We start from the raw sequence: 26,845 nt of genomic DNA, 5'->3' as shown, positions 1-26,845 counted from the left end.
TGTGTCACACCAGGCTTTTTTCTTTCATTTAATGGTTACACTTCAAAGAAAGCAATTCCTCCTTTATAGTATCCAATTTCATGTAACTATGCGGCTTGTAGCCACAGGGATCTTCATTAAATGGTCATGTGAGCATGGACTAATGCTGGTTAGAGTATGTAAAGTAGACATGGTATCTGCAGTAGCCAGAATGAATAGTAGTAATGTTCTACCCATACAATTATAGAACAGAAATGTTATAGAATAAATAGAATATTTATTTCATGTACCCAAAATAGCACCTGAATCTATTTCTAAACCGTTTTTCTAAGGGACAGGAGAAACTGTCAAAACATACAGATTTTTCTTTGAGGGTAGTAATTAGGCTAGGAAAGAGAACAAGTTACTACAATTTTAAGTGGGCCTGATATGGCAGGATTCTGGGACTTGCTAGCATTAGACTACCTGGACTACTTGACAGAGTTTTTTGGTCTTTGAGTGGGTTTGTCTTCAAGCAGAGCCGGGAAAGGGAACCTATACGAGCAGCCAGTTATGGTGGAATTAACTGAAATTACTGTTAATTTGCACATTACAGGCCAGGTGACATCCCAGGCTCTCTTCAGCCTTGTGATTCTAAGTGATTTTTTTTTCTCAGTCCCACAATGTATTTGTTTGGTTGGGTACTTTACTTCCAGCAAGTGCCAGAGGGAACACCCATTCCTAAAGGTCTTTTGTAACATCTTTTCCTAAATGCAATGGAGAGGTTATTACTACACAAAGTAATTTTTTATCCTTGTACAGACAGACATTGGCATTTCCACACTATGTATTTGTTTGTTTATTTGCTGTAGCCTCTTGAAAGTTGATGAGCAAAAGGCAGGGGGAAAAAAAAGTAAAGCAAATCATGTTACTATTATTCCCAGTCTTGGTCATTACTTGGTTGGGATTTCATCTAGGCTGGGGGACAAATTCTTCTTTCTGATGACAAAGAACAATTAATTGCTTTCAGAGAATTTAGGCTGCTGTGTCCCCAACAGATGATTTGTCAAGCTAAGAATATCACTTTAACTTAAGAATATTTACTTTTCTTATATCTTACATGAGTGAGGGAACATAATCAAATCTTTGAATTCCTCATTTTAATTTTCTCAGTGGAAAAAACAGTGGGTATAAATTTACTTGAAATGCAGCTATCTTATAAAAATATTAGATTAATAACTTACAAGAACTTAGGCCTAAAATGGTAACTATCATTAACTGTCCCCACTCTGTATCAAGATTGACTGGTGAAGCAAATCATTTAGTAATGAGTTCCCATGATCTTTCTATAAATCTGCTAGGTGCTGGGCATACAGCTCTTATCATCATTGGTAAGGTTACTGCACAGTAGTTCTTGTGGCCTATTAAATAAAAGCAGGACAATTAATGCATTATTTGGTACTTTTTGTGACCAAATCAACTTATTTCTTGAAACAGTGTCAGTTTTATATAGACAGCTAAAACTTTAGTATTTCATTCTTGGAAGACATGTAAAACAATTTAATTTGGTGCTCCCTAGACACTGGAAACTGACTAGATAGGGAAGGTGAAGTACGATTCCCATTGTCTTCACATTTCTTATTTATGGAAACTGAAAACAAAACGAGGTTTAACCTGCTATTTAATGTATTGATTGTTGAGATGGGAAAAATGCAGATCTGTTTAACATATTATCTTCTGACTTTCCTGTAAAGTGAAATGAACCTCAGCAGTACTGGTTTTTCTAAAAATGTATCAAGTGTTTACATCTTAAATGCAATTGTTAATAAGCTGTTATTCTGGAAGTTTGCCATATTGCTCTAAATCACTCACCTTGCTTTAAATCACTCTAAAGCCTTAGAGGTCTACATCCAAGCAAAATTTTTCTGCAGTTTGTAGGGCACAGTTATGATTCCCTACCAACCTCCTCCACTTTCATTATAGGAATTAATATAGTGAATCGCTATATAAATTGTTTGACACTATGAGGGAAAACGGATGTTTAGAGGTTCTGATAAGACTGTCAGCAGCTCAGTAGTTTGCAAAGTCAAACTTTGAAGTGTTTTTAGACTGCCCACCCTCTTGCCCAGTGTATGTTTTCTTTTTGGTGTAGCTAGCAAACTGCTGAAGGAAGAGAATGATTGTTTTATGTCAACTTTTAATAGAAGTATGACATACTTATAGGGTTTGTACACTTGCAAATCCAAAGCGTACATCCTGATGAATTTTCACAAAGCCATCATGTCCAAGAAACCAGTATTCAGAATAAGATACAGACATAACCCTCTCATGCCATCTTCTGGTCACTACCCTACTTCTGGCCTAGGCCTTCACTCTTTTGACTCAACATCACAGATTGGTTTTGCCACAGTTTTGAATTTTATGTAATAAATAGAATCATACAGTATGGACTCCTTTGTGTGTGGTACCTTTTACTCAACATTATGTTTGTGAAATTAGAAATGTTTTTTTGAGGTTAATTTTAAGAAATAATGTAGGCTTGTGGGTATCATATGAAATCATAGGATGGGAAAATGCTTTGGAAACTTTAAAGTGCTGTGCAAAGATAATGATGTGTTGGTTGACTGGACATTTAAGTAGTCTGGGGTATTTTCATGCGTTTTGGGAAAAGAAATTGGTATCATTTAATTTTTACTGACTAGTTCAGCCACACAATTTGCATGTGCAAATTTGACAGTGATTTATACTGGATAATTCATTTATATCCTACTAGGTAAAACTATATGATTTTGAATATTATAGTTCCAAAGGTTATCTTAGAAATGTACTCCCCGAGGCTTATTCTTGTACAGGTTAGTGGATAATTTCTTACAATTGACTAATTACACAGAAGCTAGAGGATTTTTGAACCTAAGGCTATGTCTTAATATTTCTATCTTTTTATATTTGATTGCATAACAGGGTGAATATTCTATAGCTATAACATTTTTTCTTTCATTGTCACAATATATGTAGAATTTGGCTTATAGATCAGGCTACACACTGTGTTACCCTGTTCTGGAAGGCTGAATATGTAATGGCTTTATTGAAAAGAACACCTTGTACCCCCCATGCCTCTCACCCCACCCCATCAAAACTAAATGAAACCCCATCTTCTTAGCAGCACACTGCAGTGGCTAAGAACACAGTGATGGTGTCTGCTGGGTGTGCAAATGGCTTCCTTAGCCTCCAGAAATCTCCTTTTCTCCTCTAAAAATGAGCATAACAATATCACCTTTCACTGAAGACTGTTGGGAGTCCAATAACACAGAGAACTGAACACAGTGCCTGGCACACTATAAAGACTCAATTAATTCCGAATAGTATTGTTATCAGCATTCCTTTTTATATTTTCCCTTTTAACACATAGGGATTTAATGATTACAAATCAAGCAGGTGGTCCTAAGAAGAATTTTTTTACACTTTAAATCAAAACAAAACTTGTTACCTCATCCCTCAAGTAGAACAGACTCATTTAAACATCATCCAGACCAATGGAATGCATCCCTGATATATTTTTTTATTTTTTATTTTTACAGAACACAAAACCCCAGGAAGTGGTGGTGTTTTAATTCTGGAACAAACACAATATCATTTTTCAATGTCTGTCTGATGACAATCTGGTTATTAGGTTGTCAGAATTTTTTGACAAAATGTAGTGTTGGACTACCTAATTACATTGCTTCAGAGTCCAGTGGGGCCGCTGATCTGTTTCCTAATAATTTTTGTCTGGGGTTGTTTTGTTAAAGGCAAACGTATCAGTCATGTGAGAAATGTTTGCTTTTTATGCTCACTAGTCTTAAACATGAAAAATCCACTTAGGCCTGCTATTGTGGGGAGCAGTAATAATACACAGTTCTTCTCAGAACCCACATGTCCCATCCATCTGAAAGTTTTAAGCCATTGGGGAGAAATGTCAAGGAGGCAGAGGTTCTGCAGGTTTTATTTTCTTTTATATTTTGATATTAGAAAATACACAATGAAATCAGTTAGTCTTGAGATGTACATTTAAAATAACTTTTCACTACTCTCTTCCCCAACCTTTATTTTTTATTTTTAAAGATCAGGAGTTTCCTTCTAGATTGAAAACTTGAACAATAGAGAGTACAAACTACAGAAGTACTTTTACGCGCCTTCCCCTGTATCAGGGCAGATTTAGGTTCTGTGGGGTTAGAAGCTCATACAATTTGGAGAATCCTCTTTAAGAAAAAGAATAAAAATTTATGAATACAAAGTTAGATGCAAAGGTAAGTATTTATTTCAATTAGTCAGTTAAATGATTTTTGGTTCTCTTTCTTTCGAAATCTCTCTTTACCAAAAATGCTTGCAAAGAAATGTTTCTTGGTGTCTCCTCTCACCTAGAACACTGATTCCCAAGGACTCTCAGCCCTCCCATGGTCCATATAATAGGGCCCCTGGAGTTTAAGCTTCATCAGCACTATGTCAATCTTTCTCTGTCTACTTGAACGTGCTGCTGAGCTGGAGAGAATATAACTGGTTAGATTATATCCAGAAAGCTGAAGAAGACATTTCATTGGAATTAGCTATGAAATTGAGTTTCAAATCAACCTCAAGGTAGATATTACAGATTCTTAAGTGACTTGGGGGGCAGAAAGCTTTCTAAGGTATAAAGCTTTAAAGATAGTTATCAAAAAGTAGAATAATTTCAGGTTACTTAGCCTCTATGAATAAGTTGTTGAAGTGAAAGATCCATTAGAAAAATGTACCAATAAGAAGAAGAGATATTGACATTTTCCAAAAAGCTGTATTTCCTGAGGTGTTGATTTCTTTGTATGACTCACACAGTAAGCTCCATGGCAGCAGAGTGACATCTAGCCTTGACATTTCATGTAAATCTTTATGCTGTCTTTGGAATAAGAAGATTGCAGTACTTGCCTACCAGCAGTGGGGTATGGGTTGCTAATCTGTTATTTTGATGGATCCAAGCATACCAATTGTCTTTGTCACCAGCGACCTCAATGGCCCTGATTCTGAGATAGCTGCTCAGGTAAGAGTTTCAGTCTTTGGCCATGGGATGCCCCACAACCCAAAGAAACCTAAAGCTCAGGTCAACCTTCAATACTGTGCATTTGTCACTTATCTATACATTTACCAGTCGCTTTTTTGAACACTCTGAGACACTGGTGTTTGTCAACCGTAATTTGCTTGTACAAAGATGAGATCTTGGCTACTGCTTTATCTGTGTAGATCCAAGGGATATCAGGAGCCCACTAATTTGGGAACTTAGATTAGTAACCTGTTGTTTTAGTCTGTGCTGCAATAACAAAATATCACAGACTGGGTACTTTATAAACAGTAGAAATTTCTTTCTCATGGTTCTGGTGGCTGGGAAGTCTAAGGTCAAGGTGCTGGCAGTGTCTGTTGAGGGCTGCTGTCTGCTTCCAAGTGGTGCCTTATTGCTATATCCTCCAGAGGGAACAAAGGTGTCTTTACATGGCAGGAGGGGCAGAAGGGGAAGGGGCAGAAGGGCAAGAGAGAGCATTCTGTTCAACCTGGAGCCCTTTTATAAGGGTGCTAATCCCATTAATTAATCACCTCCCAAAGGCACTACCTCTTAAAACTGTTGCATTGGGAATTAAGTTTCATAAGAATATGTGCTTTTGTGGTTTCTCCAAGAGCATGCAATGTTTTCCACCAAGACTGGAACTCAGCTGCCTGACTCTAATGTTCTAGAAGGGCTGATGAATAGGCCAGTTTGGATAATGGTACACTCATAAGCATCCCATTGCAAGTAGGTGCATAGAATCTCATGGTGACAACTTAATTGCCTATTTAATTTATGTAGATACAACATTTTCAAGGTGTTCAAAATATCAGAATAGCCTGAGAAATGTGTGTAAATAATCTGAAATTAATGAGTTGAAAAGATTTAAAGACATATCAGTGTCTTAACAACTGAAAACAGAGTTTGGCATGGCTATAGCATGTGAAAAATTCACTTCCTGAAGAAAACACCTGCCAAATCAAGTATTTTCATTTGGAAGTTAACCAATAGTTGGGCTGTAAAGATGGAATCATGAGTTTTTTTTTCCTCTCAGAATAAACTATGAATAGATCAAATTCACCAATGTAGATAGATCATATAGGTCAAAATCCTTTTCTGATACTTTGTATTTAATGACATGCCTGTTTATTTAGAAATTTAAAATGATTGTATTAACTCATGTACAATAGTACACTGCAGTATCATTGTTTGATCATGGTGGTTCTTGGTTTTGAGACTTCTGTAAGAGTTGTTAGTTGTATTTTCTTTAGTTAGACCATAATCAATGGATGCATATTTAGTATGTCTCACAAGATTTTGAGTTTTCTACTCTGTTTTTATGTTACTTAAGCTGAGTAGCAAGCATAAATAGATGTAAAATCTCAGTCTGAGTACTATAGGGGGAAGATAAGTTGCCTTTTCTAGCAACTGCATTTTCCTTTAGCCACTCTTCTGCATCCAGCGTTTGGTAGTGGGGTACCCCTCACCCCATCAGCCTTACATGAGTATCCTCACATAAATTCAGATCCTCATGTAAATTTACATAAGTGGGGTTTCACATAAGTTCTCAACTATTGCAGGTCACTATTCAATTAGAAGATTTCTTTTTCAATTGCTGTTTGCTTAAATAAAGCAATCTCACAGTCAGAGTCCAGAGCACTACAGAGGGCACAGAGTGATAACTAACAGGAAGACAAGTTAGAAGGGACACACTAGCTCTGATTCAGTGGGTACTAGGCTTTAAGCTAGGAATAGTGAGGACTGGAGATTAAGGCTTCTGTTAAGATGTGTGTATAAAGCTACTTCTCCTTAACCTGGCTGGGTGCCCAAACCTCCTGCTAAAAGAGTCACTCATAAGTGTTAAATTTATCCCTCAATTTCCTCTTTTATAACCTAATAGTCTCTTTAGGTTCTCACCGGGTAGAGTGGTAGGAAATTTGTATTTTTTTTTCAATGAAACTTTCTTCCTCTGGAAGCTTGTTGGAAAATGAGAACAATGTTTTGCAAATAAACTCCAGAGGTATAATGGACTATGTATATATTGTATTTTGTGAAATACAGTGGAATGCTACCCATCAGAGATAACTTGCAGTTCTTACCTCCAAAGACATCAAAGACATTCTAACAATAATAAATACCGCAAGTCTTTAGAAACAAGATACGCACACGCACACACACATACACACTCACCATGTTTGTTTTTAGTCCTTAGGCAAGCACAATTTCTGGCAAATAAATTATCCAGCACCTTTACTTGAGTTTTTTAAAAAGAGTTTTTTTTTTCTTTTCAGCAGCTCCAGCCAGAATAAAACAAAAAGAGAAATTCTCATGGATCTCTAGGGGAAAGATGATAGGAAAGATTGTAAACTGGTGGCCTGTAGGCCACATCCAGCTGCACTTATATTTTGTTTGGTCTACAGTGTTTTTTAAAAAAAATAATTTAAAATGCCAACATGTTAAAATTGAGGTATTTAGAAGAAATTTATCAGTTTCCAACGTCCCGGGGAAGATATGGCAAAATCTGGCCCTCTTTCCTCCGTGGCAGTATTTCCTTGGAGCAGAATGGTTGCTACCTCTCTCCACTTCTGGTAGAGGGGTGAAGGCTCTGCACTGCTTATTTTGTCTTGGCTAGGCCTGCTTTACTCATTTACTTTATCTGCCTGCCCTTGCCGGCTTTTGTTTGTGACCCCTGACTAAGGACAACCACAATAGCCTCTGCAGATGTTTTCAAGGCTGGGAGAGGAAGAGGCATACTCTGTATCTCAGAGAAAGAACTGGCACCAATGGGGGCTGTGGGGTGTGTGTGGGGTGGTGGGGAGCATTCTAGGAACACGGACTTCCAGCTCAGTGTCAGAACGAATTTTAGACACTTGACTTCCTAGCCTTGGAACCATGACAGAAGGTGTTTGGACATAGTCAGATGACCACCTATGAGGGAAAATGAAGAAGGGATTCCTCTTACTACCTTGGGAATTGGACTCTGTCTTCTTTAAGGAATCCTCAATGCTTAGATTAATTTTTTTAAAAAAATTGGATAATATGAAGGCCAGCCCATGGCTCACTTGGGAGAGTGTGGTGCTGATAACACCAAGGCCGCGGGTTCGGATCCCTATATAGGGATGGCCAGTTAGCTCACTTGGGAGAGCGTGGTCCTGACACCAAGTCAAGGGTTAAGATCCCCTTACTGGTCATCTTTAAAAAAACAAACAAACAAAAAAACTGGATAATATGATCACATATTAAACCATCAAAAAGGTGTTAAAACGTGCACAGTGGAAAGTCAGTCTCCCTCCACTTCCATCCCTCATGCCTAAGCTCTCTTCTGGGTGGTTAACAATTGTGTGTCTTGTGTGTCATTCCAGAGATGCTCCATGCATACACACACTTATGTATTTTTCTTTACATAAATAATAATTCACTATACATATTGTGCTGCCCTTGCATACTTTAAGCCAAGTTTATTCAGGGATCGTTGCTATTGATATGTGAAAAACAACCTTGTTCTTTATAATGCCTTCATTGTATTCTCTCATATAGTTGTGTCATAGTTTATTTAGCTAGTACTGTACTGAGTACATATACTGTAAGTATAATTGAGATTGTTTTCAATCTTCCAACGATAAAATTCTGTGGATCCACAATCACCTTCTTTCTGCACGCTTTCCCTTTTCCTGATGACTTTGATTTTACGCACAAGGCCAAATAATCAGCATGAAGTTTTCATTCCACCCTCAGGTTAAAAATGCAAGTTACTTGGGTCACAATAAAATTCCTCTCTAACCTTCCCTTTCTCTCAGAAGAAACTGCTATATTTAGTTGCATAAAAAAGGGATAATTGAGAGAATGTGCTAACAAATCCAGGGGTTGTTATATTATTCCATGCTTCTAGATCAGTGTTTCCCAAACTTTAATGTACATAAGAATTATCTGGGGATCTTGATGCAATGTAGATTCTGATTCAGCCAGTGGGGCCTGAGCATCTGCATTTCTCACAAGCTCCCAAGTGTTGATGAGGTTGCTGGTTGGCAGACCATACTTTGAGTAACAAGACTTTTAGAAATTGATTGCCATTTTATTTTAGTATAGTGACTGATGTTGTTTAGCTTTCACAGATACAGTGTTTAGATTTCACAAATACCCATAATCTCCCTGTTCCACAGGCTGGGGGTGGTGAATTTTGTGGCCAATAGTGGTATCTTTGGCCTATATGAAAGTAGGATAAATAGTGTATGCTTAGTTTCTGTTTCAGTATATTTTACAAAGTCCTTGATTTACATATATAATGTATATAAACTTCAGTTAGTATACTGTCCAATTATTTCAGTATACAAACTAAGATTATAGAGATCAAAACAACTTTTAACTTCTCATTTTATTTTTTTCTTTGAAGAGGTGATATACACATGGATCCATCTGGGAATAAAATTTAATTGCAAATTACAACTAAGGTAGTTTGTGGTGACTTATTTATCTATTTTCACTATTCTGTAAATTCCTTGAGGATGAGAATTGTTGAATTGAATTATTTGTCCTCTTATAAATTTGCTGTGACCTCTATGGCAAAGACTCTCTCCTTGACCACACTTTAATTAGGCTCCTCTGAGCCCTTTTCCTGAGTGAGTCTCCATCTTGGCCCTGGCCCCACCTCCTATTTTTTGGCATGCCTAGCCCAGTTTTAGCAAGAATCCCACTAAGTGATATCTAATCACCCTTGATAGCTGATCAAGTTCCTCACCCCACCATTGATGTCTAAGTCCTTGCCCTGCCTTTAACAAGAATCCTATTAGGATTAATTTTGTAAGGATTCCCCTCCTCCTCTTAATAATTTTCCATCCACTGACCCCCTTATCTGCTCTAACATCTGCTATAAATCCTGGCTATCTTTGTTATATTAGGAATTGAACCTGATCTCTCTCCCCTGTTGCAATATCCCTATTAAAACAGCCCTTACTAAAGTCCTCCTTACCATTTGAACAAGTGTCAGAATAATTTTTTGTTTAACATCTGTTTCTTGCCCCTCTGTACAATTTTTGTCTTGCATCATTTTACAGGCATTGAAAGGGGACAAAAATTTACTTCTCATCACGTTTCATTTTTCTGTATGACTTAAACTAGTTTAATATTACTCACAACTAAATTTGTATTGAAGGTGAATATCACTCAAAATTTGAAGTTTTTAAAAATAGTATTTGAAATAAATCTGAATTCTTACCAACCTTTGAGGTTGTTAAAAAATAATTTTCAGAAAAAGGTAAAATCATGACTCCTGTAAGTGTAAAAATGAACATGTGCTAAAGATTTTATTTTACTTTTATGATTTGAGGGCACCAGGCAGATGTTATAACTGGCTCCAAGGAAAAGTCAAACAGCACACATTTATATGGAGTGAAAGAATGTTGACATGAGTTGCAATTTGAGATAAAACTGGTTTTTCCACGGTGGGAAGGAAGTCAGTTAGACTCACTACTTGTCAGGACAGAATTTACATGTATTTATCAGTTACCTACAACTTACAAAGTGGTGCAAAATAGCTCAAAGACAGTGAACGAGGCTAAAACAAGACAGCTGGGAAGGGTGTACCATAGATAATTTTTCCACTAAAATGCAGTATTTTTTTCCACAAGGTTGAAGGTCATCTTTGACTTAGGTGTATGCACTAAGTATTGACTTGCAGTTTACCTTTGAAAAGTACAAAATGGGGGGCTGGCTGATTAGCTCAGTTGGTTAGAGCACAGCGTTACAACACCAAGGTCACGGGTTTGGATACCTGTACCAGTCAGCTGCGAAGGAAAAAAAAAAAAAGAAAAAGAAAAAAAATAGCCCAATAATTGAGGATAACCATACACAAGTAAATGGTGAAGAAGACATAAAAATAAACATATTGTGTATTGCCACAAATCATTGGAAAAACTGAAGACATTTTATAGCACATGACCTCTAGCCTTCAACCTTGTTAGCCTGAAGACTTGAAAGAAAAAGAAATATTTTTCCCCATACTGGAGTATTTGAGCTTCATGGTATGAGTCAGCTATCCACCCAGATCAGGCCGTTTACAAGAATTCATTTTCATAATAGAGCATACTCACTTGAACCAGAAAATATTTAGAAGAGACAATATAGTTGGAAATCAACAAAAACAGTTTGAAACCATGCCTGGAACTAAATCCATATTGTTTGGGAACCAAATTGAGCCAAGGAATGCAGGGGTGGAGACACTGTGTTGCCTGCACTCTAAGAATGCTAGTTGGAACGCAGTGTTGCTCAAGTTGAGACGTGATAAATCCCTGTTATGAGACTGACTTAGGTCTTCCTCACTAGGAGACAGGGTCAGAAAAGTGAAAGCTCCAGGTGAAACTGGGAAAGTAGTGCCTCAGGCAACGGCCATTAGGTTAAATTCTTTCAGAGGCATTTTACAGCCATTCTTTTAATATGTTTTTTGTCACTCATATTTGTTTTTTGTTTTTTTAAAAATTTTATTTTGTCGATATACATTGTGGTTGATTATTGTCGCCCCTTACCAAAACCTCCCTCCCTCCTCCCTCTCCTCCCTCCCCCCCAACAATGTCCTTTCTGTTTGCTTGTCGTATCAACTTCAAGTAATTGTGGTTGTTATATCTTCTCCACCCCTCCCCAGTTTTTGTGTGTGTGTGTGTGTGTGAATTTATATATTAATTTTTAGCTCCCACCAATACGTGAGAACATGTGGTATTTCTCTTTCTGTGCCTGACTTGTTTCACTTAATATAATTCTCTCAAGGTCCATCCATGTTGTTGCAAATGGCAGTATTTCATTCGTTTTTATAGCTGAGTAGTATTCCATTGTGTAGACATACCACATTTTCCGTATCTACTCATCCGATGATGGACATTTGGGCTGGTTCCAACTCTTGGCTATTGTAAAGAGTGCTGCAATGAACATTGGGGAACAGGTATACCTTCGACTTGATGATTTCCATTCCTCTGGGTATATTCCCAACAGTGGGATAGCTGGGTCGTATGGTAGATCTATCTGCAATTGTTTGAGGAACCTCCATACCATTTTCCATAGAGGCTGCACCATTTTGCAGTCCCACCAACAATGTATGAGAGTTCTGTTTTCTCCGCAACCTCGCCAGCATTTATCGTTCAGAGTCTTTTGGAGTTTAGCCATCCTAACTGGAGTTAGATGGTATCTCAGTGTGGTTTTGATTTGCATTTTGCGGATGCTGAGTGATGTTGAGCATTTTTTCATATGTCTGTTGGCCATTTGTATATCATCCTTAGAGAAATGCCTACTTACCTCTTTTGCCCATTTTATAATTGGGTTGCTTGTTTTTTTCTTGTAAAGTTGTTTGAGTTCCTTATATATTCTGGATATTAATCCTTTGTCAGATGTATATTTTGCAAATATTTTCTCCCACTCTGTTGGTTGTCTTTTAACTCTGTTAATTGTTTCTTTTGCTGTGCAGAAGCTTTTTAGTTTGATATAATCCCATTTGTTTATTTTTCCTTTGGTTGCCCGTGCTTTTGGGGTCGTATTCATGAAGTCTGTGTCCAGTCCTATTTCCTGAAGTGTTTCTCCTATGTTTTAATCCATTGTGGTCTGAGAAAATACATGGGACGATTCCAGTTTTTTTGAATTTATTGAGACTTGATTTGTGACCTAATATGTGATCTATCCTAGAGAATGATCCATGTGCTGATGAGAAAAATGAATATTCTGAGGTTGTTGGATGGAATGTTCTGTAGATATCTGCCAATTCCAATTGGTCTAGAGTATTGTTTAGATCTTGTGTTTCTCTACTGATTCTTTGCCTAGATGATCTGTCCAATATTGACAGTGGGGTGTTCAGGTCCCCTGCTATTACGGTATTAGTGTCTATTTCCTTCTTTAGGTCTAATAGAGTTTGTTTTATAAATCTGGCTTCTCCAACATTGGGTGCGTACATATTTATGATTGTTATGTCTTCTTGATGGATCAGTCCTCTTATCATTAAGTAGTGTCCCTCATTGTCTCTTTTTATGGTTTTTAGTTTAAAGTCTATTTTGTCAGATATAAGAATAGCTACTCCAGCTCGTTTTTCTTTTCTGTTTGCATGGTAAATCTTTTTCCATCCTTTCACTCTTAGTCTGTGTGAATCTTTATGGGTGAGGTGGGTCTCTTGTAGGCAGCATATAGTTGGGTCCTGCTTTTTGATCCAGTCAGCCAGTATGTGTCTTTTGATTGGGGAATTTAAGCCTTTTACATTATTGAAAGGTGTTGATTTATTCCTAGCATTTTATTGGTTGTTTGGTTGTCTTAGGTGTCTTTTGTTCCTTGCTTTCTGATTTACTGTTTGGTTTCTGTGTTTGTTGGTTCCTTAGGTTGTAGATAGCGTTTTTGTTTGTTTTCTCTTCATGAATGCCATTTTTATTATACTAGTGGGTTTTGATTTTTCTTGGGTTTTTATGGCAATGGTAGTTATTTTTCAGGAACCAAACCCAGTACTCCCTTGAGGATTTCTTGTAAGGGTGGTCGTGTGGTAGTGAACCCCTCGCAGTTTTTGTTTGTCTGAGAAATATACTATTTGCCCTTCATTTCGGAAGGATAGCCTTGTAGGGTAGATTATTCTTGGCTGGCAATCTTTGTCTTTCAGTATTTTGAATATATCATCCCATTCGTTTCTAGCTTTTAGGGTTTGTTATGAAAAGTCAGATGTTAGCCTGATTGGGACTCCCTTCTAGGTGATTTGACACTTCTCTCTTGCAGCTTTTAAGATTCTTTCTTTGTCTCTGAGTTTTGCCAGTTTGACTATAACATGTCTTGGAGAAGGCCTTTTTGGGTTGAATACATTTGGAGATCGTTGAGCTTCCTGGATCTGAAGATCTGTGATTTTTCCTATACCTGGGAAGTTTTCTGCCTCTATTTTGTTGAATATGTTTTCAATGCAATCTCCGTTTTCCTCCCCTTCTGGAATACCCATGACTCGGATATTTGAGCGCTTAAAGTTATCTGATATCTCTCTCAGATTTTCTTCAATGTCTTTGATTCATTTTTCTTTTTTTTTGTCTCCTTGTGTTATTTCAAACAGCCCATCTTCAAGTTCAGAGGTTCTCTCTTCAACTTTGACAAGCCTGCTGGTTAAAATCTCCATTGTGTTTTTTATTTCAGTGAATAACTTCTTCAGTTCAGCAAGTTCTGCTAAATTTTTTTTCAGGACATTGATTTCCTTGTACATTTCCTCTTTCAGGTCCTGTATACTTTTCCTCATTTCATCATGATGTCTAGCTGAGTTTTCTTGTATCTCATTCAGTTTCCTTAGAATTATCACGCGAAATTCCTTGTCAGTCATTTCAAGGGCTTCTTGTTCTATAGGATCTAGAGTTTGAGATTTTTAACTTTTGGTGGTGTACTTTCTTGATTTTTTGTATTTCTGGTATCTTTTTTTTGATGTTTATTCATTGTGGCAGGGGGTTTCACAGTCCACCGGTTTGAGACTATTGACTAACTAAGATGTTGCTGTGGTTGCCAATTTGGTATGGCTACCTCCGTGACTGCTCAGTTGGCCTCTAATGCCTTGTGTGTATGGTTGCCTCGGGTCTTGGGCCTCTCCAGGGAGCCACCTTTCTGGTCAGCTTGGACTCTGCTGGGCTGCTGGATCACGGGGCAGTACCGCAGGGTGTGTGGTCTCTGCTGAGCTTCCACTTCCCGTGCGGGACTTCTCCCTGTTCCGTGCGCTCTGGCCCGGTCTGCTGGATCACACAGTGGTGGTCCCACAGGGTGTGTGGTTTCTGTAAAGTCTCCGCCTCCCTAGCCGGACGTCTCCCCACTCTGTGCACACTGGGCTGGGCTGGGACGTGTCTTCTGCAACCCTCATCAATCAGCTGGGCCTTTAAGACCCTGCCCGGCATTGCCTCGCCCAGGAAGTCTACCAGGTTTCTGCTAGGCGTAGACAACCGGTCGCTCTGGGTGCCTTTGTAGCACTGTGTAGATCTTTCTTGGGACTTATCACCTTCCTCCTGGTATCGCCGTTATTTGTGTACTTGCCTTATCTCCCACACCAGAGCGTGAGCTCCTTGGGGGAGGAGCCCGCAGCACACGGTTCACCTTTGAATCCCCCCGGCATGGACCGACTCTGGTGCCCACCCCCAGTCAGCTCTCTGGCAGGTTCAGGCGAACTCGGGAACTCTCCGACCACACTTTTCCTAGCCAGAAATCGGTTAGGCGTTTTTCCGAATTGGTGGCCGCTGAGATGGTATCTGCCTCCCGGTAACAGGAAGTTTACCCGGGGCCGGAGCCCAGGGTGCGGTGGAGTGACAATCGGCCCAGCCCGTACTTCCTTGCCCTCCTGATGCTGGCCGGGGACGCCCCATGCCACCAGCCCCACCCGAGAACCATGGAGGGAGTGGGAGGGGAGGCCAGCCCGCAGGCCCCGGGAAGTCCTGCGCTGGGGCAAGCAAGTGGGAAGGCTCAGTGAGGAGCTGAGTCAGGCGAGGAGGACAGGCTTTGCCGAGCCGGCCGGAGCCGCCACCACCTGAGAAAATGGAGGCAGCCCCGGGGCGGTGAGTGGCCCGATGGGGCAGGCGGAAGCCGGGCGGGCATCTGCCCCCCGAGCAGGGCCGGGCCGGGGGTCACTCACGGGGCTGTGCCGGGCCGGGCTGCTCCCTCTCTGCCACTGCGTCGTCGCTGTCCCCATCCTTGGCCGCAGCCGCCTCCTCAGGCTGCTCACTTGGTCCCGCGGCGTGGCTCGGGCGCTCCCAGGAATCTTCTTCTATGCTGGCCTGAAACCTCGAATCCTGAATAGGGCAGCTGGCCGCCTTCAGCGCGGCCCCGGCCTCCAGGGTCCTGGCAGTGTCAACAGTGGCCCGGCGCCATGTTCCCTGTTTAGAGACTCGCTTTTGCAGCTAAGAAACAGTTCTTTTCCTGCTCCATACTTCAAAGCTGTTGCCTGTAAACGAGGCAGCCTCTCCTGCCAAGGGCAAAGTGGCGGTCAGCCCCCATGACCGGCCACCAGCAGCGGTCCTTCCTTAAGAGACAGCAAGAGGAAGGTCTACAAGTTTCCCAGCTGCCTAAGGCCCAGTGGCCACCTTTTCCACCTCAGCTACTCCGTGCCAACCGCCGCAGCCACTGCCATCTTAGGATCTGCCGGAAATATGAAAAGATACATTTGTCAGTCATATTTGAAGTAACATTTCCAAGAGTGTTTGTTACTTATATTTCTGTGGATCTTTTTATGTACCTCCGCGGTTAGCAAATGTTTTTGGTAAAAGCCCAGATAGTAAATATATTGGAACTCTACTGATTCTTTCACAACTGTTCAACTCCACCTTGTAGTGTCAAAGCAGTCAAAAAAAAAAAAAGAAGGTAAGTGTGGCTATGTCCCAGTGACATTTTATTTATGGCCACTGAAATTTGAATTTTATGTGTCATGTTTCATGAAACATTTTTCTTTTGAATGTTTTTCAACCCTTTAAAAATATAAAAATCATTTTTAGTTTGTGGCTGTACAAAAAGGCAGATATCCAGAATTCGGCCTGTTGGCTATGGTGTGCTGACCCGTGCTTTATAGAATGGGCAGGCTATAATCACTAGATGTAGATCAGATATTTATGTTGTGTTTCTATCACTTCAGAGATGACAGGTCTTGGGCAAATCAGCTCTCCTCACTGAGGTTGGGTTTCCTTTGTTGTAAAATGTGGATGATACCTAAACGCAGAGTTGTTTTCTGGACTAAATAAGTTATGCCAAAACATTTAGCTCCATGCTTGGTCCTTAAAACGCATTGAATAACTTTTATTTCTCCCGTCTTTTCTTTTCCACCTCTTAGTAGTTTGTTTCTTTTAATTTCTATGTATGCAGGTTTTTGGTGGTAGCTGCTTTCTGCTGTTATGAATTGAATTTTTGTAAATGGCATCCAACTTTTATATTTATATTAAATATAATATAAATTATAGGAATATGAAATATATTAGGAGAGTGCTCAGGAAAAACACTGGATTGACTCCTCATGTTAGAGCAGATAATTCACCCCTATCTCACTCATTGTGTCAGCTCATGTTTCCATGCATTGGATTTTCCATTAGACTTTCTGTTTCAAGACACACTTTAGTGGGTTTTTTTTCTGAAGAGGGAGAGGTGGACTCCTGACTGTCCTGTATGGAGTCGTTCCCCTGGGCTTCTCCAGCCCCAGTAAAGTATGGGGTGGACTAATTCCTCATCATTTTACCTGTTGATGTTCTGCAGTGGTGCTTACCACAGTCTGTGGCTGTTTTCTTTTACTTGTTAATTTTATTATTGTCTGAGTCCCCCACTCTTTCAGGATGGCAAGCACCACATCTGTCTTATTCAGTGCTGTGGGCCTAGTGCCTCACACAGTGCCTCAGAGAGTAGGTGTTTGTGAATACTCAGTGCCAGAATGAGTGGATAACATTTATGAAAGTGACCATATCTTAGAAGCAAAGGAGATGATCCATAGATTTCTGTATTACAAGTGGATATTTGGAAATTGGTATTTTGAAGGGTTGGTGTCAAACAGATTCGAGTTCAGCATGAGATAAGTGTCTATTAAAAATCAAACAAACAAACAGCACAAGGGACCAATTATTGCTAATAAGGAGTTAAAAAACATGGCCTTCTCCTTTGGATGTGAGGTTTATAGGTAAAGACAATGAGAAGAACCTTATGCCGGGGTTCAAGAAGCACTCTGAAGAATATCGGGCCTATTTTATTTACAGTGTGTCTGGTGAATGTCTGTTTTCTTGGGAAAGTGGTATAAGTGAAAACAGAAGCATAGGCAGGCAGGAGTAGAGGAAAAAGCACTGAATTTTCTTTTTTCTTTTTTTTGGTGGCTGGCCGATATGGGGAACTGAACCTGTGACTGTGGGGTTATAAGGCTGTGCTCTAACCAATGAAGCTAACCAGCCAGCCCAAAGTACTGGATTTGAAATAAAAATACCTGGGTTCAAGTTCTGGATCTTCAGCTGACTGGGAAGACTGGCAGTGTGACTTTGGGTGAGTCCACTAACTTGTCTCACTGAAATAACAGCTCTCAGGTTGTTTGTGAGGATCAAATTGTATGTGCACTGAGTGGTTGTGTAACCTCTGAAGCTCTGTATCCATGTAAGTTAGTATATTTTAGTATAAAAGACTGACAAAAAAATGGTGGCATCAGCTAGAAGGCAGCAATGGTACACAATTTAGAATTCTTCCAATTTAGAATTCATCTCTAAGAGCCCTATGCAACCTCTGTTGATTGTACCAGGCAGAAGGACTACAGTCTTTTCCTATCCTGGGTTTCCAGGCCTTAAAAGTTTAGACAAGGTGGTGATGATGATGATGATGATGCTGTGAATGATAAATACAATAGCAGCTATTTCATTAGTATCCATTCTCTGTCAGTCAATTTTCTAGGCAATTTATATGCTTTACTTAAAAAAAATTCTTAACACATTCTTGTGAGATAGGTTTTGTTATTATTATCCTCATTTTCTTGATGAGTAAACAAACTCATGCTTAAAAAGTTTAAGTAACATTCTCGGTGTCTCACAGCTATACATAGCAGAGTCTGGGTGATTCTGAGGCCCATCTTTGTTCTATGCCAGTGGTTCTCTAACAAGCATCAGATTCACCTGTGGGCTTGTTACTATCTAGATGGCTGGGCCCTCATTCAGAGTTTATGATCCAGTAGGTCTGGGATTAGGACTGAGAATTTCCAAATGATACTGCTTGTCTTACCACACTTTGAGGGCCATTCCTCAGTAATGGAATGATGCTGCTTCTGTTCTGTAAAGAACTCAAGCTGGTTCCTTTTTGTGCTTTACCTTTGTTCTGGTTCAAGATATCCAGGAATTTGCAGGTTCTCTTGGATTTGAGACCTCTTTGGAAGAGGGCGGAGGAATTTCAGAAAGGTTCCATTTTGATCTAGGTCCCTTCTAAAATCTGAAGGAATACCATTGGACTCTTGAATAGGCAATCTCGTTGGCCTTCCAAATCATTAACACATCAAAATATAGTCTCTCTTTTTTCTTCTCCTTCGGTCAGCTATGGTCCAGACCTGTTTTTCTGATTTTAAGAGGAGCGTTCATAGCCCAATTCATCCACTTATCATGGATCTGCTGTTTCACTGATGTATGCTGCTGTGGGGGAGAAGAATATATCTTTTTCCTTTTTAGGTTCATGGCTGAGGCTCATATAACAAAAGAGATTAGCAAGAGCAAAGGAAACAAATTTGGTTAAGTTTTATATGACACAAGAAGCTTTGGAAATGAAGACCCGAAGAAACAGGGAAGCCTGTGTATTTTTATGCGAAGTTTGATGAACGGTGGACAGTTGTGCAGAAGTGTGATTGGGCAAGGGGATGTGATCTAATGGTAATAAACTGGAGGGAACTTAGTAAGGTCTGTTTGTTCAGAATCTTCTCTTTGTCCTTGCAGCTTCAGAGATAAGGACATTCCTTTTCTCTGGGCATAGGGAGGGTACTTCTTTAATAAGGTCTTATGACCTACTTTAGAGGAAGGACAGAGAATTATTTTATGGCTTGTTTCAGGGAAGAGGGGCGGGAGGAAGTCAGAGACACTCTCCTGCTTCTGCTGTTTTCTCAAATGCCAAGGTGCCATATTTTGGAATAGTACATCCTGAACCCCATCACAAGAAATATTATTTGAGCCTCTGTGTGGTAAGCACCTGACTGGAGCTGGAGGTACAATGGTATGGTCCCTGCTATCAGGGAACATTTATTTTAGTGAGGAAAATAGACATTAGAAAAATCAGATAGATAAATGTCAATGGTGTTAAGTGCTATAAATATACGTAATGGAGATTTGAACCTGTTGGTGGAGAGGAGGGATGGTCAGGGAAAGCTTTTTTTATGGAAGCTATGGGAGATTGTTAATTCCTAATTAACTAGGTCCAGAAACTGTAATGGAGAGGAGGGAAGAACATTCCAGCCAGGGGGAATGGCATGTGCAGAGGCTGTGAGAGGAAGGAGTATGGAATAGTCCTACAATTTGAGATCCTAAATTGGATACCCCTAGTCCAAGATCTATGTATATATTAAAGGATAACTTTCAAAAAAAGGTGAAATCATGACTCTTATACTGATATAAAATGAAATCAACTCATAATGAGAGAACTAGGCAAATATTATAACCAGTCTAAAGAGAATCCAAAGAACAGACATTTTTATAGATTGGAATACTGAAATGAATGTTACAAATGAAGGCAAAACAGGTTTCTGGTGGTGGGTTGGGAGGGTTAATTGAACCTCTAGTTGGCAGGACAGAACTTGCTTGTTATAGACAAGAATTATCCTGCATTGCTATCCCTTATCTATAAATTACAAGGTTATAAAATAGCCCTCATCTAATCAGAATCTGATAACCTGATAACTGGGAGGTGGTCTCTTACAGTCTAGACAATGCATAGTGTTTCATTGAAGCACAAGTTTTTTCCTACAGGTACTTCTATCATGGATATATTTTCATGGTTTAGAGCTAATTGGATCTGATTTCAAGTGGCCCATAGCTTAGGTGTTGAACACTCCAAAGAAGTATGGGGTAGAATTTACTGCTAGACCATTTATACTCCACCTTGAGTATGACCCACCACATTGAGTAAAATATCATTCTTTGCTAACTCCCTTTATTTTTTTAAATTTTAATTTAGTTTTTCTTTTTCTTTCTTTCTTTTTTTTTTTTTTTGCTAACTCCCTTCATGCACAAATCTAGTGGATGTCCTATGGCCAGCTTCTTCCTTCTCATGGCAGAAAGTAAGAAAAAAGTTTTTGTGGTAAGGCAATCAGAAAGCACAGAACTTGGCTTCCATTCAGGAGCCCCTCTGAGAACAAAGCGAGATACCTATCCAGTGAGCCTGAAAACCAAAGCTTTTTTGCCAAGTTAAGGTTTGGCACAGCCTCCGGAGGGCTTGCAACAAAGAAAAAGAATTTCTTCAAAGTGTGTCAAGTAGACTTTTCACTAATGACGATCATTTTGTCAATTAACAGGATGACTGGTGCTGGTGAGTTTTAATTGATGATTTGCTTTGTTGAAATGTTAAACCAGTGTTGACAGGTACTACAAGCCATTAATTGGCACACCTTCTCAGGAGCCACGTGTTAAAAACTTCCCTACTGTTTAAGAGAATGAAAGAATCACCCTCCTCTCCACTTTTCCCATTGTGAACTGGGTGTGTTCAGTGTAGGCTCATTGTTTTCTGTCTCAATGCTATATTGTATAAGGAGAGAAATTAGAACGGCACCTTTTAATTCAATTCGTAGCAGGTCAGAGTTCAAAACTTCAATTTCACAAACGTTTGATAAAAAATGTCACTGGTTTTGATTGAGTTGTGTTATTAACCTCTAGCTAGAGACTTTTTAAAATTAGTATAAATGTGTCTGACTTCTCAGTAATGCATGCTGTCTCTACTTTTGTTTCTGTGGGAAAACTCTGGTTAGTGGAATAATGCATTAAATTGGTTGTTTGGTGCAAAGACTTTAAATAAAGAAATGGCAAGATAAGTAAGTTACCTATAGGAGATAGCGCTGCTGATATTTTATTTCTTCTCCAAGTGTAGTAAAAGATATTAAAACTGTCTCTTAAAAATAGCAATTTGTTTTTTTCTGCTCTAATCATGGGTGAAAGTGTGGTGAAATCTGTATCTTTTTTTTGAACTGTGGATGATTTCGTTAAAAAAAAAAGTAAAAAAAAAAAAAATCCCCAATCCAGCAAAAGCAGGCATACTGTTTAAATCAGGCCTTTAATAGTAAACAGCTCAAAAAGCCTTCCATAATATTTATGAACAATTTCTCTATTTTATACCCGATATTTCTGTTATACTCAGCAAAGGAGATAATCTGGGCTGAACAAAAGAGAAGAGGCTTTTTTAGATTGAATAGACTGGACAATTCAGTAGCAAAGTGTGCGATTACCAATCTTTCAAGCTAAGCTTTTATGTGAGGCAACTTTATAACTTTATCCATTCCAAAGAGAAATGCATTAAAGACCGTAGGGAAAATAAAAGGCAAAAGAGAAATAGCCCATTCTTTACATCTCTATTGCCACTTGTTTCATGGCTGTACTCACTGAGTTAATCCAATTTAAAGCCACAGTGTAACTTTTAAAAAGGCTGTTCCCTGTGGTGGTGAGTCTACACAAATAATGAGAGGACATGACTGCCATTATTTTTCTTTCCTCTATTGTTTTAAAATATACTCATCTCATCCATTCTATGTTTCTGTGTTTTATTGCATAGGAAAAGGTAATAAGAGTCATCAATAACAGCTATCTTAACATGCTGCGAGAACTGTCAAGTAACAGTGATTACTACAAAGAATGAGCTTTCTTATTTTCTTGTGGCTCACAGAGTAACCTGAGTCAAAATTTACAAAGTCCTATCTTTACAAAGAAACAGATACATTCCTTTTTTCCTTTTAATTGATGATTCTATGTGTGTGATTCCTACTTGATGGTGGATCACTGCATGTTTCACATGAAACACTTATAAAAGGTATAGATTCCTGGGTTCTATCCTGGAGCGGGGAGTGGGGGGGGGGAATGTGCAGTTTCCTCAAATTCCCCAGATGAATCATTAGCATGTTTAAAGTCTGAACATTTGCTTTGTGAGAATGAAAAGCCCTGGTGATTGGAATAAACTGTTGAATGTGATTTAGGAAGAAAAAATGCAGTAGTTATGGCAGATGTTGTGTAATCTTTATCTTATTCCTGCCTTCATTCCCCCATGTCAAAAACTCAAGGCCCAGTCATTTTAAATTGGTGTCAAAGTTCTCAGGAACCTTTCCTCACAGGAGTGGGCATGTGCATATAGACGTCATGTTTTGCACAGAATTTCAAGGGGTTGATGAATCTATGGAAAGCTAACCATGAACATTGATGGATACTCCTTGTATCCCAGGAACAGTTCATCTAGTGGGATTATTGTAAGGGGAAAAGGGAAGTGACAACACCAAGTGACTAAGGAAGAAACATAGCATAGGTATCCAGACCACCCCTACAGTTGGATTTTCTGTGCATGAACAAAGGTCCACATCTGAGGGTATGGGTGGGTTGGAAATGCGGCTTGTGAATCACTGGCCAAGTTGTGTATCCTGTAGCAGGGCTTTGTCTCTGCAGGGTGGAGAACCTTTTTATAATTTGCCTTCTATAATAGATCTCATCAAACACAAGCCTAACATGTTCCACCTGTTTTCATCAATGAGGAAGGCTAACGTCCTGAGTGTCCCCTCTCTGTGGATCTAAAACTCCATGAATAGAAAATGTTAGTCCTATTCATCTCAAATAGCATTACCTCAGATGACATGAGAAGAGACAATTATTTTTTGAATTATTTATTCAAATAAACCACAACTAGGGACTGGACCAAAGCCCGAAAGAAGTATTTGCTAGAAGAACCTGGTCCCTTCCCCCTCGTCCCCACTTTTAAAGGTAATAGTATTGGGTGGTAACAAATGGGTAAAAAAAAATTAGCAGCAGTGCTGGACCTGGGTCCAATATCATGGGACTTCTCCTAGTCTATTTCTTGTAAATAAATCATCTAACCCTTACTGCAGCTGCTGAGAAGAATTTGTCACTGGGTCTTCTAATGGACTCCTAGAGTTTAATTGTATGTTGTTTTATGGTGTCTGGAAATGTGGTTTCCCTCCCTGACATAGTTTATAGAGCTTTTAAAAATAAAAATCATTTGACTCTGGGTTCTTATTTGCTAAAAAGCATTCATCCTTTTGGTTCTTATAGACCCTATTGCTGTAGTGAACTTGGACATAGTGTTGTTATTTTATAAAAATGTCCTCAACATCGAATGTCACTGAATATAAAGATGTTTCTAAAGCAATTAATGATGTGGAAAAGTAAAAGGGGTGAGCATGTGAGGACTGTGTCTGGTGTTCTGGCCTTTCTGTCAGAGATGAAACCATATTCATAATGTGGAATAGGTAGCAAGGATTGCCTTTGTTAAAGAGCAGGAGATGAAACTATACATTTAGTTAAACATCACCCTTTAATTTAAACTTAAAGAGTTGTGTTCGTCTTCTGGCTGCCTGTGATTTTATTTGGTTACCAACTATGGAAAGTAGTTGTGTTTCAGGAAGCCCTCTGAAAGGTGTGCATAGATAATAAATACTCTGCCTTGCTCAACATATTGATGGTTCTGTTGATGAGAGATTGCACAAAGTCAATAGTTGATTCTACTTTGTGGTGACATTTGCATTTAATAAAAAGTCATGTTTATTGTAGCTTCTGTATAAACACAACTGGCTCCTACTGTGTCATAGCTGAAAATGCTAAGTGGAGAAGAGAATGTGTGGCTGAGAAGAAAACCTAAGTTAGAACAATCATTATTATATTTTATTTTAAAACAATTTGGACCTCAGGTCACAGAGATAGATTAATTATAATTCTTGGTTCATAACATACTGTCATCCATGGTACATATTGTTTATTTTTTTCATAATATAACAAATATGTGTTAGTCTGTTTTTGTGTTGCTATAGCAGAAATACCTGAGACTGGGTAATTTATAAAGAACAGAGGTTTATTTGGCTCACGATTCTGGGACAGTTGCATCTGGTGTGGGCCTCAGGCTGCTTCTACTGATGGCGGAAGGTGGCAGGCAGCTGGCGGGTACAAGCAGATAACATGGTGAGAAGAAGCAAGAGAGAGAGAGGGAGGTACAAGGGTCTTTTAAACAACCAGCTCTTGTGGGGAACTAATGAAGCGAGGACTCACTCACTAGCCCCACCCCTGTGGGAGAGCATTAATCCATTCATGAGGGATCTGCCCCAGTGACTCAAACTGTCACATTGGGGATCAGATTTCCACATGAGTTCTGGGAGGGCAACATTTCCAAACTCCATCACGTAACAACAAAATATTACTAATAATTCACATCCAAATGTGGCCCCTTTTTATCCTATTTCTCCCTCCTCCTAAGAGGTTAACTACTAACTTTATGCCTATCATTCTCTGTCCTTTTTTTTTTTTTTTTAATTTTATGTCTTGTACATACTACTATCAGTGGCCATTTGGCTTGTTTCTTCTTCTTTTCCTTTCCCTTTTTCTTTTCTTCTACTATGAATGGTACTGCTATTAAAGTTCATGAACACATTTCCTGGTACGTGTAAGAAAGTAAAACATGGCCTTGCTGGCAACCAGAATATAAACAATGCTCAGAACAAGGCATCAGCAAAGACATTCTGCGATCCTACGAATAACTGAACATCTCTCTCTTCTGAATATCACTGCCTTTCTCTGAGTGATGGCTGCTTCTAGGCCAACTCCTAGTCTGCTAAGCAACTTCTAGTCTGCTTTGATCCCCCAAACTCTAGAAGAAGCCCTTGATAATTCCCCTTTACTAAGATGCTCCCAAGCTTCCTCTGGGGTGCTTTCTCCTTTGCTACAGTAAGCTGAATCACTTAAGCTTGACTACCAGTATGTTCCTGGTGGCTTTTTACTGATGGAGTTTGTTCCAATTTTAGTATATGTGCCACTGAAGTGAGCATTACTGATGGAGTTTGAAACATGTGCTAAAGTTTCTTTTGTGTATTAATATATACCTAGGAGTGAATTTGCTGAATGATAGGGTATGTGAATACTAAAACTTACGACTTTTAAAGATCTTGCCAGTCCCTATCCAAGTGTGTTCCATCACATTTTATTTTCATTCAGTATGAAAAAAAAATAAAAATCAACCATTTCTGCACACAAATTAAATGCACAAGATAGTCTATGTATATATAGATGTATCCCTTACAGCGTATGGACAGCTTACTTCTTTCCTTTAAAGGAATATATTTTTATTCTATGTGTTGTCATGTGCAGTTTCAATAGTTGAATGTGCTTAGCATAATTTCTTTTACATTTTACCCTGTGGCATAGTCATCTTTTAAAAAATTCAGCTGAAGTGTCATATTCATGTGGTTTTCTTTACTTACAGTTGCCCTACCACTTTTGAGTGACCCAAAACAGTAGTTCTCAAACTTTAGTGGGCATATTAGAATCATTGCAAAAGTCTTCATTTGCAGGAGAAACTCCAGAGGATTGTAAGATGGAAAGAGGGTCCTACAGTGTGTTGCAAATAGGTGTTTAATCACCAGTGTCAAAAGGAAAGCCCCTATGCAGATTCATGCCTCATTTCTTAGAAGATGAAGCTCTGACATGACAATTGCTAATTATAAAATGATATCAATGAAGGAAATAGTAAGGATTACATAGTAAGTGTGCGGTATTTTGTGAACGAATGAGTATAATGCAGGGGAAATATAAATGGTACCTCTTAAACAGTACTTGAAGGAGGAGTATGGTATTTCCTTGGATCTGTTTAAATTTATGCCTTCAGTACTCATTGCTAGGGATACATGGTGAATGAAATGTGTGTGATTTCTGTCTCAGGGAGCTGAGATTCTTGGATGGGGAGATAGACCATAAACAAATGATTTCAACGTTATGTAGGGACAGTTTTGATACATGCTATGAAGGCCAAGTTCAGGGTGCTATGAGAGTGGGTTGCAGGGGTCTCCCCTAGTTTGGCATCTCCACAAAGTCAGGGATGTTTTTGTGGAAAAGTAAGGCTTACATAGACTTAAGGAATGGTAGGTATATGAGTTGGGGGTCCCAAGACCATCTCCGGTTCAGTGATTTGCTAGGAGTACTCACAGGACTCAGCATATGAGGGGTCTTCAAAATGTTCATGGAAAGATTTGTGTTCTTTTTTAATTCAATTTTTCCATGAATTTTTTAAAGTACTCTCATAGTTATACTCACAGCCATTATTTATCCTAGCAGAAGGATACAAAGCAAAATCAGCAAAGGGGAAAGGTGTATGGGGTGAAGTTCAGAGGAAATCAGGTGCAAGGTTCCAAGAGTCCTCTCCCAGTGG

The 26,845-nt window shown here is 39.1% G+C and overlaps 1 protein-coding gene across 3 annotated transcripts in view; it reads left to right on the top strand.

Moving 5' to 3' along the window:
• Positions 1-26,845, top strand: part of FHIT (fragile histidine triad diadenosine triphosphatase) — a 1,434,235-nt gene that overhangs the window by 53,921 nt on the left and 1,353,469 nt on the right. The window contains exon 1 of one of the 3 annotated variants that reach the window (XM_063115077.1): positions 17,947-17,971. The exons of the other annotated variants lie outside the window; for them this stretch is intronic. The gene's annotated coding sequence lies outside the window, so the exon portion shown is untranslated. Of the gene's footprint in view, positions 1-17,946; positions 17,972-26,845 lie in introns of those variants that run through there. 3 annotated transcript variants of the gene reach the window in all.

The sequence above is a fragment of the Cynocephalus volans genome, chromosome 11, assembly GCF_027409185.1.
Source record: "Cynocephalus volans isolate mCynVol1 chromosome 11, mCynVol1.pri, whole genome shotgun sequence".
NCBI classification, from domain to species: domain Eukaryota; kingdom Metazoa; phylum Chordata; class Mammalia; order Dermoptera; family Cynocephalidae; genus Cynocephalus; species Cynocephalus volans.
This window is presented reverse-complemented; position numbering and strand designations above follow the sequence as displayed.